Source organism: Neomonachus schauinslandi, chromosome 2, assembly GCF_002201575.2.
Source record: "Neomonachus schauinslandi chromosome 2, ASM220157v2, whole genome shotgun sequence".
NCBI classification, from domain to species: domain Eukaryota; kingdom Metazoa; phylum Chordata; class Mammalia; order Carnivora; family Phocidae; genus Neomonachus; species Neomonachus schauinslandi.
The window spans coordinates 116,809,823-116,819,676 of record NC_058404.1 but is presented as its reverse complement, the minus strand read 5'-3'; the positions used below and the strand labels follow the sequence as shown (position 1 = coordinate 116,819,676).

General features: G+C 41.3%; 1 pseudogene; it reads left to right on the top strand.

Moving 5' to 3' along the window:
- Positions 1–3,103: 3,103 nt before the first annotated feature.
- LOC110572085 lies at positions 3,104–4,038 on the top strand (annotated as a pseudogene).
- The last annotated feature ends 5,816 nt before the right edge of the window (positions 4,039–9,854 follow it).

Below are 9,854 nucleotides of genomic sequence, written 5' to 3'. Positions count from 1 at the left end.
TCTGAATCTATACAGATAAAATGTATATTTTACAACCCATCAAGAAATCTGTAAGTCTAGCACTATAAAGATTTTTAAGAATGTTAATTTGAGTTATTCAGCCTGTGGCTTCACTTCATTGATTTTAAAATCTTACTTCAGTGTCTGTCAGCTTTTTCATATCTCTGCAGATTTATTGCCATTTTCTCCTTTTGTCAGTGGAAGACCATTCCCAGGCCATTACCCCCCTGCCCTAATCACCTGTGTCAGGTCCCAGACAACTAGGGACAGCCCCTATCCCCAAAGCCACTGACATTATCCAGTCCTACCCAGTCCTAAGTTTGCTCATCCTGCCTTGCCATCTCTTCCAATGGAATCCATAATAAAGGCTCTTGCCTACATTGTATCCCACTCCCTCCGCCTCCTAAGCAGCGCCATGTGGCTCTCTGTGGCATGGCATGCCGTCTCTTAGGAATTGTTGGGAAAAAACTATCTTTTCCATGGCAAACATCTCCTGATCTGTTGGCCTCACCATATCTAAAATAGTAGTAAAACCTACATTTTAAAACCCCTGGATCTTTGTGCACCCATGTGGGGAAGAGAAAAAAAAAATGGTTGTGCATCTCTAATAGTGTAAACAATCTTTGAAAAAATCTTCAAAATTAATAGCATACTGAGAGTATGCTTTTGGCTTTTTATAAAGACATTTCAAACTGGCATAGTTCTCAGCGTAAGATAGCATTATGTACTCCTCAGATAAAATACCTACTTTTGTTTATAGTTTTTTCTATATTTCTATATAGAAATATATAGACTATCTCGACTCCTAATCTTTGGTGTTTAAAGTAATAACTCTTTTTTTTCTTTTCTATTTCAGTGAACAATTCAAGAAAACTTTATCATACAAGGTAACCTTAAAAAGTTCTAGATGTCTTTCTAATATACTTTTTATTCCTTCTTTATATTTTCCCCCCTCCCAAATTTTGAATGGTATATATAATCTATAGTTATCTTGGAATTACTCATCAACATGTAATATGGGAGGCTTGTTTTACTTTTTATGTTTTGTTTTGTTTTGTGAATCAAGATTAAAGTCCAAGTAGGTGGCAAGACTTGTGAAGGGTCTGAGAGTTTACCCTGCAAGTTCACATGCTAGCCTGCCAGTTTCACGGATGCCGGCAGATAGGAGACTTCTGAGTTAGAGACCTGGCAGTAGGAGTAGCCAGACTATCATCATTTTTGTCCTGACTTCCTGAGACCCAGTTCCCACAGGGCAGTACATAATGGGCCATGCGACACCTACATACACAGTGAATTGCAGTACAAGAGAGGGAAGCTGAGCTTAGGAAACCCAAATGTTTTAAGATTTAATCTTGAAGCAAGCATTCCTGCCCTTTGCTCCAGAGTGAAACTATGTATTTTCCAGAGTTGCTCACTATATAAACATCTTTGAGAAGATAATCTAGAACACAGGCAAATTTTTCTGTAAAAGGTCAGACAGTAAACATTTTAGGTTTTGTCAGCCACTTAAAAATTTCCCAGCTATTCTACTTTGTCCTTGCCATTTCTTGTTGCTTTTGGTGGTGGTGGTGTACAATCTTTTAAAAATGTAAAGACTGTTTTTAACTTGAGAGCCATACAAAAAGAGGTCATAGGCTGGATTTGGCCCGTAGGCCAGAGTTTGCCAACCCCTGGTCCAGAACAAACGCAGCACCTCTACTCATAAGGCGTGAAGAAATACAAGAACTGTTTCTCAACAGTAGTCAGAACATTACATAGTTCTGAGGCATCAGTCTGAGCAAACTAGTTTCCAGCTTTCTGAATATTACCACTAACTAATTGGTCAATAACATGACAAATGCATTCTAAAAAATGGTAATGATATTTGCCAGAAATACATGGATAATCCCATTAAAACTTGATAAATTAGATTCTTAGTTCACTTCTTGCAGACTCACTAAAAATATATAGTTTCATTTTACATGCCAGGCCCCACCTTTCAAGATTTTTCCCTTCTCCATCCAACGGTTAAGTAGTGGGGGACAGTGAATCAAAAACGTTCATTTCTACCAGCTTGGCACATATATCTCCTTCACCTCTACTTTTTTTTTTTTTAAGATTTTATTTATTTATTTGAGAGAGAGAGAATGAGAGAGAACACATGAGAGGGGGGAGGGTCAGAGGGAGAAGCAGACTCCCTGCCGAGCAGGGAGCCCGATGTGGGACTCGATCCAGGGACTCCAGGATCATGACCTGAGCTGAAGGCAGTCGCTTAACCAACTGAGCCACCCAGGCGCCCCACCTCTACTTTATAATCCTTAAACAGGCACCTCCAACTCTGTCTCCCACCGTCCCCTTTCCCCCTCCTCACCTCTCCCCCTGCTCTGAGCATACACAGATACTATAGAGGGAAGAGTGTTGATGCTTTCATCCAGAACCAGACTTCCCTGGTCTTTGCTTACTGGATTTTAAGTTTGTATGTCTTAGGGAACTGTAAGGTTTTTGGGAAACATTAGGACCCCAGGAACTTTGTTTTCATAATATTCAAAACACCTTACCTTTCTCTTATAAGACCCTGCCAATAGAGTAGACAATGAGTTGAAAAAGAAACAAAAACTAGGGCCCTGTTTTTAATGCCTCTTTGAGTGATGCTGGCTAAAAACAAATTGAGAGGATGCGTGTAAAAAACCCAGGGCAGTGAAGAGGTTGGGTGCCCCAGTCTCACTGGCTAGAAAAGAACGTAACATTTCTAAAGAATAGCGACAGGGTACCCAGGCTCTTCCACAGACCAGAAAACTCACTGGTACCCAGTCTACTGGGTCTACTCCTTCTCTCACACCCCCAAAAGCTGCTTGGCCACCAGCCCTTTTGAGGGTCTCAGGTATAAAGGTTCCAGAGGGAAGTCTGAGCTTTTTGGATACTGTGGCAAGATACTTCTTAACTGAACTAAATGGAGGTAGTACCTAAATGTCTTGAGAGTTACTGAGTTCGATCGACAGCGGGAGCGGAGAGCGGACCCCAGAGAGCCCTGAGCAGCCCCGCCGCCGCCGCGGGCCTAGTTACCATCACACCCCGGGAGGAGCCGCAGCTGCCTTAGCCGGCCCCAGTCACCATCACTGCAACCATGAACAGTGAGGCCGAGACCCAGCAGCCGCCCGCCGCCCCCGCCCTCGCCCTCAGCGCTGCCGACACCAAGCCCGGCACCACTGGCCACTGGCCGCGGCGCAGGGAGCGGCGGCCCCGGCGGCGGGGACAAAGTCATCGCAACGAAGGTTTTGGGAACAGTAAAATGGTTCAGTGTAAGAAATGGATACGGTTTCATCAACAGGAATGACGCCAAGGAAGATGTATTTGTACACCAGACCGCCATAAAGAATAACCCCAGGAAGTACCTTCGCAGTGTAGGAGATGGAGACACTGTGGAGTTTGATGTGGCTGAAGGAGAAAAGGGTGCGGGGCAGCAAAGGTGCCAGGCCCTGGTGGAGTTCCAGTGCAAGGCAGTCAACGTGCAGCAGACCGTAACCATTATAGACGCTATCCACGTCGCAGGGGTCCTCCACGCAATTCCCAGCAGAATTACCGTGAGAGTGGGGAAAAGAACGAGGGATCGGAAAGTGCTCCGGAAGGCCAGGCTCAACAGCGCCGGGCCTACGGCGGGCGACGCTTCCCAGCTTACTACATGCGGAGACCTACGCGCGGCGACCACAGTATTCCAACCCTCCTGTGCAGGGAGAAGTGATGGAGGGTGCTGACAACCAGGGTGCAGGAGAACAAGGTAGACCAGTGAGACAGAATAGGTATCGGGGTTATAGACCACGATTCTGCAGGGGTCCTCCTCGCCAAAGACAGCCTAGAGAGGATGGCAACGAGGAAGTTAAGGAAAATCAAGGATGAGACCCAAGGTCAGCAGCCATCTCAACGTCGGTACCGTTGCAACTTCAATTACCGACGCAGACGCCCAGAAAACCCTAAACCACAAGATGGCAAAGAGACAAAAGCCGCCGGGCCACCAGCTGAGAATTCGTGGGTCCCGAGGCTGAGCAGGGCGCGGCTGAGTAAATGCCGGCTTACCATCTCTACCATCATCTAGTTTAGCCATCCAACACGAAGAAATGAAGATGAAATTCCAGCAATAAGAAATGAACAAAAGATTGGAGCTGAAGACCTTAAGTGCTTGCTTTTCGCCCACTGACCAGATAAATAGAACTATCTGCATTATCTATGCAGCATGGGGTTTTTATTATTTTTACCTAAAGACGTCTCTTTTTGGTAATGACAGACGTGTTTAAAAAAAAAAAACAAAAACCTGGTTTTTCTCAATACACCTTTAAAGGTTTTTAAATTGTTTCATATCTGGTCAAGTTGAGATTTTTAAGAACCTCATTTTTAATTTGTAATAAAAAGTTTACAACTTGATTTTTTCAAAAAAATCAACAAACGGCAAGCACCCGTTAATAAAGTCTTAAAATAAATAAATAAATAAATAAATAAATAATGTCTTGAGAGTTACTTTGGAAGTGTTTTTCTCCACAGTTCAGTTTATACAGCAAATCTTTACTGACTTCTGCTCTGTGCCTCCCCTTCCAGAATTTAACTTCTCTTGGGGAGAACACATACACAAATAATTCCAGTAAAATCTGGCGAGGACACCAGAGGCGATTGCCTCAACATTAAGTGAATCTTGACTTTCAAACACTATGAAGACAAAGAGCATGCTTTTTCTTGCTTTTTCTTCAAATTATGTAATTCTAAATCCTTCTTCTGCCCCTTTGTCGATGCCAGTTCATGGCTGCTTAATACAACTTACTCATTTGAGCCACTTTATTAGTGTCCTACCCATTGGCCACTAAATTTTATAGTGAACATTACAGCGTTGTTGTTGTTGTTTTAATGCATAAAAGTTGAGACAGAGGTAACCCTTCAAAAAGAACCAACATCACACAGCCACTTCAATTACCTTATTAAAAAACGGAGGCCTCAAGTTGAATGTACAAAAGACGAAAGGGGACAAACGAGGATTCGGAGTTCAAGCCTTTGGCTAAGCTGACAGGTGAGATCATTTGCACACTTGGAGACTGCATCTGTTCTGAATGAACAGCTGCCGTGGGAACATCGCAGTACCCCCAATCCGCCTGAGCACTCACCTTTGGCTGCTTGCCTATTTCAGAGTGCTGTGCAGGCTCATCAGCTCTCTGCCCCTGTAAAGCCTTGTTCTTTTTGCATGAAAGCAGCCTTTCCTAAAATTGTCAAGCAGAATAATTTTCCTCCCACCCCCTCAGGTCATTCTTACGGTTGCCCTTAAAGTAGATGCACCTCCAGCAGCCCTTTGGAGTGAGGAGAGAGTGAATGAGCCAGCTTCCTCTCCTCTAAAGGGACAAGGGAAGAGTCCAGAAAAGTGTAGGAACAGCCAGCACTCTGCTGGGTATCCCAGAGAACTACAGAACCACAGAACCCACAAAGAGTGATGATCTTCTACAGTACTGCCTTTTCCCCTGGTGGGAGCCACCGAGACTGACTTCTTGGAGCCATGTTCCTGAGATTCAAATTTTATTAAAGGAAAAATATAAGTGAATTTTAGGTCTTTTCGTTTAACACATGATAATCACGCATTGTAACCCTATTTTGGCTAAAAGCAACTGGCTAACTGGCCTGAGGATGTTCCTTGCATCCATTCTTAAGAACTGCATCTGAAGAACAGTCTACTTGAAGGGGAAAAAGTTATTGAGTACCATTTTCTGAAAATGTGTTTCTTTCAGAAGTATTACTTGTGTAGTACTTTATTCAGTTAAACTGTAGAACTCCAGATAAGTGAGGTAGTTTTTATAATTTTTAGTTTTGAAGCAGAAGATTAAAATAGACCCACATTCTATTGTTTTTTTCTTTTAGGAACACATGATTCTGTGTAGATTTGCGGATCAGACAGCTGTCCAGCTTCCACCCCAACGAAGACTTGTAGGTATGTGTTTTCACAGAGCAGCTGATGAGTAGATTACGTACAGTATGCCTAGGAATGAATGGACTGGTTCTATATGGGGAAAACTGGTCCATTTATCAACAAGAAACTCAAGTTTGTTTTTCCCAGAAAAGGAAATCCATGTTGAAAAGGTCTTTGTAGGTATAAGAGTATTTTATCCCGTTTTTGTTAACATTAATACTTTTTTTTAGAAGATTTTATTCATTTATTTGACAGAGAGAGACATAGCAAGAGAGGGAAAAGAAGCAGGGGGAGTGGGAGAGAGAGAAGCAGGCTTCCCACCGAGCAGGAAGCCCGATGTGGGGCTCGAACCCAGAATCCTGGGACCATGACCTGAGCCGAAGGCAGACACTAAACGACTAAGCCACCCAGGTGCCCAACATTAATACTTTTAAATTCATCTTCAGTATTTGTACATTGAGCAGAATTATGTGAAATCTCTTTCTTACTGTTATGAACAAACTGAGGGATCTGTCTAAAGCCACAGAAGAAAATATAAAGATGGAAAAATCAACTTTGCATGCCAAAGTTAGTTAAAATATCTATAAGCATTTTTTCTTGGAAAAAAGTATACTTGTATATTATTAATCATAGACCAATTTATTCAACATCTGTAATAGTAAATATTACCTTAATTGGAAGACCTGCAATAGCATTTTAAGTTTAAGTAATGAATTTATCCAAGACTTTGCTTTAGAAAAAGAAATCACATTTAGAAGGACAATAGCAGCTAACAGTGACTGCGCATTTAAGTGCTGAGCTAAATGCCTTACCCGTTATCTCAGTAAATTCTAATGAAAATACTTATGGGGTATGTACTATTATTTAGGACTGGGACAAAAGTTTGTCTAGGATCCTTTACCTGGTAGATGATGGAGTCACACTATGAACTGATACGAAGGCTAGGTTCCAAAATTAGGGCTTGAGAAGATTGAGTGGAGTCAAAAATAATCTTTAAAATTATTTAGAAGAGCCCCCACATTGGAGGCCATCATAGTATTTTGGAAAACAGATTGCCATTTCTTTGGCTGAGCACCAGATGGGATAATTAGCTTGCATACAGGGACTATGTTGTGTGAGAAGTAGTTATCTTCAAACTCTAAAGTCAAAGTCAGCATAGCAAGATACATACAGAGAAGCATCTGAGACCTGATTTCCTTTTCTTTCTCACACTCCGGAGCATAAAGATATGGAAAAAGCTCTTCCTCTCTCTCCTGCATGCAACCTCCTTCTCTTTCCCACTCCTTTTCTCTGCCTTCTCCTTCCCCCATTCCCAACTCTCTGAGCTAGTTGAGTGTACATGTGAATGTTCAGGGAGTGCTAGATGGGAAGTTGCTGGAGTTGAAGAGGAGGAGGAACATTTGGCCTGATCACTGGCATGAGGGGAGGGAAGGTCATGTGCAAAGTCACGGACTCCATCAAATGTGGACATCTGTACTTTGCATGGGCCATATTTTTGTTCTGTGAACATTTTAGGAAGCTTTCAAGGCCCCCAAAGGGAGACTACCAACAACTGAATTTCAGTTGTAAAGGTACTTCTTCAACATGTGAAAACATGAGATTCTTTTATGCAATAGAAAAAGAAAAATTAACTGGACTGGGATCAAAGCCAAGGGTGAATGAGCTGCAGTGTAAACCCAGGGTGGGTACTGAAGGAATGCAGGGCGTCTATTCTGACAGAGAATGTTTCATTTTAAACTGAAGAGTAGACGGAGGTGGGTGGGGGGGGAGCCTTTACAGATGTCTTAAAAGATGAACAGTATTTTAAGGGAAAAAAAGAATGTCGGCCGCACAACTGTTGATGAACAGGGAGGGGTGGGTTGGGGGGTGATTTTGCCTAAATGGAATTCAAGACATCTCTTTTTATATCATTTCTAACACAGTTCATCCTTTTTGGCATAGGAGCTTTTAAGAAAAAAGTACAAAATAAACACTTTAAATCTGAATGTCTCATTGCCAATTCTTACCTACTGACTTCACCTTCCACAGTTTTTCTGTGGGGTTCTTCTGTCTTCCACAGAAGAACATCTCTGTTTCAATTATCTGGCTTCATTTCTGCAGCTATTCAATTTTAGTAGTTTCTGTGGACATCCAAATAAATTATTTAAAAATAATGTTTAGTCGGGCGCCTGAGTGGCTCAGATGGTCAAGCGTCTGCCTTCGGCTCAGGTCATGATCCTGGAGTCCCTGGATCGAGTCCCGCATCGGGCTCCCTGCTCGGCAGGGAGTCTGCTTCTCCCTCTGGCCCTCCCCCCTCTCACGTGCTCTCTCACTCTCTCTTGTTCTCTCTCTCAAATAAATAAATAAAATCTTTAAAAAAAAAAAAAATGTTTAGTCATTATTATAATTAGGAGGGAAAATGGAATTAAGTTCTGCATAGTCAGCAGCCTTTTGGAGGATGAAGTTTGTATACTGAATTTAAAGAAATTGAAAGCATAAAAGTGAACCATAGCTTTGAATATATTCAACCCCAAATCATTTTTATTTCCAGAGCTACCTTTAACATAGAAATTTGCATTTGCCAAAGGAACACAAATTAGCTGCTTTGCTTGCCAGTCAGGTTTTCTCTTTTGTTTTCCAAAGATTACAAAGAAGATTGAATACCACTATTTTATTGGGGTGAAGGAGTTCTGAAAATTGATTATGTTACGCTGAACATACACATCCACCTGAAATAACTGAAGCACAAATAAGAATTTTCTCAAATATTTTCCATTTCTCATTTTTCCTTGTCCTAAAAATGTAGCCCATCTTTCAGATGCCTCTTTGTTAGCATGACACTTTAAATATTATTAAAGATAGATGTTATTTTTTTCACAATATTACAGGTAATATATTTCCATAGGGAATGCAGGCACAAGGTCTTTAAATGTATTTTTAACCAAAGTGGGAAATAGGATCTGTAGTCTGTATTTGAGATTTATTTATAAATACATTTTAAAAAGTTAACATTCTCAAAAAAAAGAAAGTTAACCTCTAAATTATCAGCAGAAACAAATCTGTGAACTGTCATATGTGATTATATTTTCTCCATACTGATCAAGAGTTAGGTTGACAGAGACTAAACAGGACTTGGGGGCAAACAGCATTCGCCATATACTTGTAGATTTTGTCGCTGTATAGATGGACAAATTGAAATTGCACTGTTCCCTGTAGGGAGTCTCATGATACCACTTTATTGTATTTCAGGAAAACAGTGCATGTGCCTAGTGGATCTGGATCGAGCAAGAGCTGCAGAAGAATGTGGTTACTCCGTTCAAGTAATATCCATGGAGCCAGAGAGCTGCTCTCCCAAAAATAACATGATCGTGGGAGTCCCCATTTAGAAGGAGATATTCACATTTGATGTTTGGCCATCCGTCTTCATGATGAAAGCCCAGTGGCATTTAGGAGGTTCTTGGCATAACTAGAAAACAGCATTAGCCATATTGAACTTATTGTGCTCAGGAAGGAAAGCAGCAGGAAAATCATGGAAGAAAGGCTGCCTGCAAAGCATCACAAATGTTCTTGTAATGTATGATTAAAGGGCCACTGGTTTTCATAGTGAGAATCCCCTGAAGTCTCAGCTGCCAACAGAATAATACTCACCAGTGGAGGTTACATCACTGGAATAACAATTTCCTTCTCACTTCACAGCTTTTCTCATCTTGCCAATTTGATGTTCAATTCAAAACAGTGAATTGAAGCCTTTGTAATCATTGCAGCCTTTATAATCATTTAGATATTCAAATGGAGACCAAAACTAGACTCAGTGGGATTGGTTGGTTGGTTGGTTGGTTGTATTTTAAACAATTGTATTTTTTCTATAATTTTTAAAAATATCCAGTCAGGCAACTACAGTATGGTTAAATTTTTAAGCCGGGATGAGATGGACTTGTATTTCATTTCATATACTTCTTTA